The 7,469-nt window shown below is 45.0% G+C and overlaps 1 pseudogene; it reads left to right on the top strand.

The window, feature by feature from the left end:
- The first annotated feature begins 5,697 nt into the window (after positions 1-5,697).
- The window catches only part of LOC110107730, a 4,174-nt pseudogene continuing 2,402 nt past the window's right edge, over positions 5,698-7,469 (top strand).

Genomic DNA, 7,469 nt, shown 5'->3' with positions numbered 1-7,469 from the left:
AACCTGGATGACTTGCACCTTGATAAACAACTTCATGATGCTGATGCTCTTTGGCTTGAAAGAGACTTCAGAATTGAAAGAAGTGGTATTTCATGCTAATCCTAACAAGGCCCCTGGGATCGATGGTATGAATAAGAAATTAGACCAATCTGCTTGGCCGGTGATTGCTGATGATCTCTGGCGTGCTACCCAGTACTTCTGAAATAGTGCTAAAATGTATAGGGCGGCAAACAGCACACTTATTGTCCTGATTGAAAAGCATTCCTCTGGAGTTCACTGACTACCGACCCATATCTTTATGTACGTGCCTGTACAGGTTCATATCCAAAATGCTTGCAAACAGAATGAAATGTGTGATGCTGTCAGCTTAAATCAATCAGCTTTTATCCCGGGGAGATCTATTGATGAAAATCTGCTTCTTGCTCATGAACTTCTTAAGAAGAAGTTGAAATCTTCAAAAGGGAGACCTGCTATGTGTGTGAAGGTTTACATTGCAATTTTATATTGTCAGCAGAGCTTCTAGAATCTATCAATGAGGATGAAAGGGCTGCCGGATAGATTTGTGAGGTGGCTGCATTGATGAACCTTTCCACTCTGTTCAGATTCATGGTGATCCAGTGGGCTTCGGCAATAGAGGCTTAAGGCAAGGTGACCCCTTTCCTTTCCCCTTCTCTTTTCTCCCTGGCTATTGTCAGCCCCTGGTGGATAGGGTGGTTTGGGAAACTTCATGGTTGGAAACAAAAACTTCTTTCGATGGCAGGAAGATATCAGCTTGTGAAATCAACTTTGCTGGCTTTAGGAGTTTCTTGGAACCAAGCATTTGAGCTCCCCGTCTCTAACCAAATTGAAAGATATGCTGCACGGTTTCTTGCTGGGGCTGAGGGAAGGAGACCTATCTTTGTGGCTTGGAATGACATTTGCAAACCTAAAAAAGCTGGTGGATTGGGAATACATAGGCTTCAAATATGTAATGCCGCTACAAGGTTGCGGCTGTGCTGGAAGCTCATTACCTCAAATTGTCTCTGGAGCAAGTGGATTGCCTGGCGCTACTTTAAGCTTTAAGGACAAATCCTTTTGGATGTGCAAACCCGGCTCTCACCAAACTGCGGTCTTCCGGGGCCTTCTCCACTAGAAAGAGCAGAGAATTGAACTGCTTGGACAGCACATGGCTATTCTTTTGGGATCCTTGGATCAATGGCCAAGCCCTTGCTTATATTGTTTACATAGATAGGTTATCTTATAGATGGAAACTTACAAACTCTGGTTTCTTTACAACTGCTTTTGCAAAGACCTCCCTCCAACCACTGTACTCAAAGAAAGATTGGGCTCCGTTTGTTTGGCACGGGAAGCATATCCCCAAGCACGCTATGGTGTTATGGATAGCCTTGTTGGATAAACACAAAACCAAAGACCAACTCCTCAAAAGAAACATTCAAGTCGATAAGAAGTGTGTTTTAGAAAAACTCTCATCTTTTTCTTTCAGAGTTTTCTAGAATAAGGAGGTCAGAGCCTAGTATTTTCAAATTGGTGTTGAGCATCTGCTCATTATCCAAGCTTATTAAGGTGTGGCCAAAGGTGCGAAGCAAGTGACTCCGAAAACCATTCATATACATATATACATATAGAAGGTTACAGTCCTAGTCTGCGTTGCATGGAGGTCTGTTCCGAGTTAGTCGGATGGGTTACCGCAATGCTTTCGGCGTATGTCCCTACCTATACCCGAATCCCCCTTCAACTTGGTTTCAAGTTTCAGCCATTATGGTCCGACCTACATGAACCCTGTTCATGAAGCATTTGGTGTAGACTGTTCTGATGTGAGTACGCATCTTAGCGCTTGGCACACTTTACCAGTGGAAGCCAGTGCGCTTTTGACGCTTTACTCGCAAGAGGAGCTCAACGATATATATTGGGTCTGTATGGTTTGATGACCGTGAGACACTTGTGTCTTCAGGTTATGACGACCCTATAGTCCCGGTCAAGGGCCTCGGCTGGTTGATTAATGGTCTGATTCTGCCTGCTCAGCAAGTCTGGTGGGATACGATGAAGACTCGGCCGGAGGCTGGAAGATTCGGTGTCAAGCTAGAGGGTAGCGGAAAGCGTGTTTGACATAGGCAACCCGATTTTCTTTGGAAGGTGCTCTTAAGGCCTTTCCATGATTGGGTGATGAATGTTCTAAGTAAGCTGAAAACTGACGGGACTTTTCATCAGCGCGCACCGGTTACATGGAAAGAGGATACTCTATTCATATGACCTCAAAGCCGCTACGGACACTCTACCAGCCGTCCTTTCTGGATCAATGCTGGTAGGTCTGCTCGGTGACGACTTTGGTCGGACGTGGTTACACATGATGACTGCGACCGGCTTTAGGACTCCCGATCGGATTCGGGGTCGGAAACGCTCTAACCTTCGGGGTAGATTTGACCGGTTCACGAAGGGTCAACCTTTAGGGTACTATTCGTCATGGCCTGCTTTCACACTAACACATCATATGCTAGTGTGGAAAGAAGTTCATCGCCGATGACGGACTGAATGATTTGTCACCAGTCTCGTGAAATGTTTTGAGCTTGATCTCGCGCTCTGTAGGTACTCAGTTCTTTCGGGAGCTGGGTGTCACATCTTTGCTTGTTTCATACAGGTTGAGAGGTGCTTCCTACCGTGTTTCTTCTGGGTACCAAAGACCCGGAGATGGAAACGAAACGACACTGGTTGTTGCAGCATTCGCCTAGTGGCATATGGCCGCATCCTCTCAAGTTGTGGACGGGGTTCTAGATTGCTATGAAGAGGGGTTGGTGCGGTCTTTCATCCTAGATCGTGTGAAGCCTAAGGACTTCCGATGAAAACTAGTAAAGTTCGCACCTTCTGGGTGAACGATGAGTTTGACTTTTTGGAGCGCTTACTTCAATCTTGGATTAAGCAGCACCTGAGTTATCTTCATTGGTATGCTACTGCGTTATTCGATTACTCTCTTCCTCTTAAGGACCTCTTTTTTCTATTTATGTTATACATACAGACGTAATGTGAATGTGAAAGAACGGTTAGTTCTTCGTTACGGACTTTTATGTCAAATATATGACCTGTTGCGGAAGGCCCCGGGGGTACTTCCTCTTGGGGTCGGTAGGTTCTTTCGGGGACTGTGCGTCTAAAGTCAATTTCCTTAAGCAAGAAAGAAGCTTGCCAAAGTAGAAGATAAGTTTGCTTCTCCTATGGATATCCCATGGGATTCTTTTGTAATTAGATAGTTGCTTATTAAGAAAGAAAGATCTCCAATCCGGGAAATTATACAATCATGGAATTGAAGTAGAGAAATGCGTTTTATACAAAAAGACCATGGGTGGATGAAAAGTTTCAGATTGAAATGTGACTTCACTAAGGGAAAGACGTTTTATGACTTTGACCCCATGTTGATTGACAATTTCCAGATTGAAATGTGACTTCACTAAGGGAAAGACGGTTTATGACTTTTTCCCATGGGTGGCATGAAAGTTTTGTTTTTCTCGGATCCGGAAAAATGCTTTTTCATCAAAAAGACGGGTTGCAGTCTAGCTTTTTTCTATCTCTAACGAAAAAGACTACTAAAAGACTACTACTATATTACTATATACTAGAAGACTCTTACTAGAAAGACTAAATATTCTAATTTCTAAGAATTAGGAATGGCAAAAAATGACTCTTCTTGTTTCAAGAACAATTTTTCTTCGTTGGAAACAAAGAAGTACTGGCCCTAAAGTACTTAACCAGGCGGGGAAATGAACCTTTTGTACAAAAGAAAAAGAATCTCATCTTTTTTTCTTATTCACGCCCAGGATTACGCCCCGGATCATTAGATAAGAATCCGAAGATGAAGAGAGAATATTACTACTGTGTAAACGAATAGTTTCAGAGTAAGCATTACAAATCTCCAAGATAAGATCATTTTTTGAAGGAAATAGATACCTATTTTACGACACACACTATACACTATTTTGATATGACGCTCTAAAAGATGAAAAAAGAAGGCACTATCTCAACTTCAATAAAATCAATAAAATCAGGCCACCTCCGAAGCATTAACTGCATCTCAGCTTGAAACTCTTATCAACGACAAAATGAAAGCAGTCATAGCTTCAGAGCAAGCAGAAAAGCTGGTGGGCAAGGGTCGTCCGTATCCAGCAGAGTATGACCAGGTGCCATATCCCAAAAGATACTCGGTACCAAAATTCCACACTTTTCATGGCAATGGCAATCCGAGACAGCATCTGGCCCAGTTTAAGGCGACCTGCGGCAACACTGGAGGCATAGATGCTCTGCTCTTCCGCCAGTTCGTCAGTAGTACTTCTTTCGGATGGTATGCTGAACTACCGAATTACTCTATCAAAACATTCGCTGAGTTAGAAGGGATGTTTGTAAAGAGATTCGCCAGCGCGACTGAAAAAACAATGATCGCTGACCTTGCCATAGTTGCCATAGAGAAGCGCAGAAAGGATGAGTCAGTGACAAAGTACATTACCCGCTAAACATGAGTATGAAATGCGAGCAACAGCTGGAGGAAGAGCATGCTGTCCAACTGCTGATGGGGAATATTGATGATTGAATGGTTCCATAATTATGTATGGCCACAACATTCCAGGAGCTACTGGACCGGGTGGCAAAGTTCGAGAAACTGAACTTATCAAAATCCGAGGGTCATCCAGAAAAATCCAAACGAAGTAAAGCTCCAGATACCAAAAAGGGTGAAGTGCACACCGCCTCCATTTAGAATGTTGACAAAGGAAAGCAACCGGTCAATGCTCAGGTAAAACCTCAACAAAAACTGGTGCTTGGAGGAAATGGAAATGACAAGCCTATACCCTTTCCTAGCGGCGGTGAACGTCCCAGACCAGCATCAGGAGGTGGCGAGCGCAACTTTCCATCCCTGAAGAATGAATAAAGGGACTGCTTTTTACGGAAGTAGGCTTAGAGAAGAGAATCTCATTTTAGATGACTCTTTCTATGTTATTTTCGATCCAATCCATTGTCGAAAATGGGAGAAGATCCGCGTTGAGGGGAGCCAGCTACGGTAGCAACCTTCATCCGAGCACACATACTGAACCGGCATCATATAGTCGCCCTGCCTTATTGGGTTTCTGTCTGGTCCGCATTGTAGTGACGTGCCATTGCTGCTCTGCGCATGGCGCTCCGGCAGGGCGTGATGCGACGATAGAGGATGAGAGACTGATCGACCATAGATAGGACAAGCGCGGATCAAAACGAAAAGAAAGTTGAGAGATCGGTTCTGACGTCGAACAGGTTGCCTCCCTAGGCGCGTCGGTGCACGGGAAGGTTTTGTGGGGCCACGGCATCTTGATCCCATCCCTCTCTTGACTCGCAAGACGCGCTTGACTCACCATAGAATAGATCGAGGGGGGTTCTAACTCCCATTGCCTGCTTGTCAGGCTAGATTCCATCCGATCACAAAATACATCAGACTTCTTTATTATTCTATGCAAGTAGTTTTTTCAATATGAGTTCCCTGGCGCCTGGCGGTCTCCCGCTTGTAGCTTAGGAGGAAGAACTACCTACCGAGGGCTTTCACAAGGCGCTAGATGAGTAGTTTTTGTTTTGGAATTTTTTCATGTTCCTCCTCTGACTCATTGCTTTATCTGGCTGGAATGGCAGGGGAGCCGCATAGGGGGATGTAAGTTTGATCATTCGCTTCAACTTCAACATAAGAGATTACTTTTTCTGGCTAGGGCAGACAAACGGGCTTTACATAGTTCACTTCCGGGATGACCTATGTTTTTTTGGAAGCAAAAGTCTATCTTATTCGACCAAAAGAAGTCATTCTCGTTTCTCAGCGTACGAAGAACTGAAAGCACATGGCACATTATCACGGATTGGAGAAGCAATATATTGTATGAAATCGATTGATCATGCGACTACCTAAAAGGTAGGAACGGCATCGCATCGGTGTTTCAAATGGTACACAAGTGAGTTCAATTCTCGTTCTACCTATTGTGCTTAAACTTTTTTCAATCCATACGGTACGCTCCTCCGTATCGTCAGTTGGTTTGAGCGGCCGACAGAAGAGAAGGCTTTTTGCTGGCTCTCTAGTTCAATTCGCTAGACCCAGGGGACAGGCCATCAAAACTCCGTGTGGGAGGTCAGTGCTCTCGCTTTGAGGTTAGGGATTCCTTCTTCATTCACTACCCCATCCTCCACAACTATCGCCTTGCTTGCTGTCTTGACCGTAATGGGATCGAAGCACTGAGGCAAGGTGTTTCACTCATTTCGACTTCTAATGCGCACGAACCAGAGCTATCTCCAAAGAACCCCTTCAATAAGAAAGATAAGAGGTACTTTACTTACCATTGGTTCTCTCGTGCCCCAGTGAACGATAGCCTCGGGTAGACTGCGGATCTTAGGTGAAACCCAAAGTGCAGCCAACTAAACACCAAAGAAATCGGAAGAAAACTTCTATTCTACATCTGAGATAAAATGTGTGACTAACTCAATTGAAAAATGCCCTTCTTGTACGCTAACGCTCTAGGATGGCAGGGTTGGTTGGTCAAACTTTCCTTGATTGATGGTAGCATTGCTAGTTGCTTCAAGCTTTTTCTACTGTACGCATATTCCCCGTCTAGTGAGCTGAGAAAGAAAGGCTTACTGACAACCCATGTCACTTTTCTTTCACCTGTTTTTTCTTCCTTACCAATTCATCAGGAATCGATGTCCGTGTCTGACCATTTGTCCACGCATGCAAGGTCTTGCTGGCACTGAGTGCTAAGCGCGCTACTCTTCCTTTCTGAGCGAGACTCTATCCAGATCTATAGATAGATCTACTGATCTAAAGAACTCCGCGAGCGAACTGAGCGAGCCATGAGCCGCCGGCTTGGAAAAGCCTGAAGGCTCCCTTACTTCACTGAACTTATTCACGCAGGTCCAAACCAGCTGAGCTAGCTCATTTTTCCTTTACGAGATCTCGGCTCTTCGGAATGGTTGGAGAGAGCCCCGCCTCCTCTTGGTTGGCGCCGGGCCCGAGGGTGATGGGACTACTTCCTGAAAGAGCCTTTCGTTCAGGCCGGCAGGAGGGAACCTGATCTATCAATATAGGGAGCAAAAAACAAGCTTTGCTCCCCTTTTTGAAAATGAAGAAAAGAAAGAAGGGTCGAAGTTTAGACCGCTCGCAGTAGTTCTACCCATAGAAAAGATCATGAAAGAAGCGATCAGAATGGTACCCGAATCCATTTACGATCCCGAGTTTCCAGACACATCGCACTTCCGCTCGGGTCGAGGCTGCCACTCGGCCCTAAGACGGATCAAAGAAGAGTGGGGAACCTCTCGCTGGTTTTTGGAATTCGACATAAGGAAGTGTTTTCACACCATCGACCGACATCGATTCATCTCAATCTTGAAGGAAGAGATCGACGATCCCAAGTTCTTTTACTCCACTCAGAAAATGTTTTCCGCCGGACGACTTGTAGGAGGTGAGAAGGGCCCTGACTCCGTCTCAC

Source organism: Dendrobium catenatum, unplaced genomic scaffold (assembly GCF_001605985.2).
Source record: "Dendrobium catenatum unplaced genomic scaffold, ASM160598v2 original_scaffold_83238, whole genome shotgun sequence".
Lineage (NCBI taxonomy): Eukaryota > Viridiplantae > Streptophyta > Magnoliopsida > Asparagales > Orchidaceae > Dendrobium > Dendrobium catenatum.
This window is presented reverse-complemented; position numbering and strand designations above follow the sequence as displayed.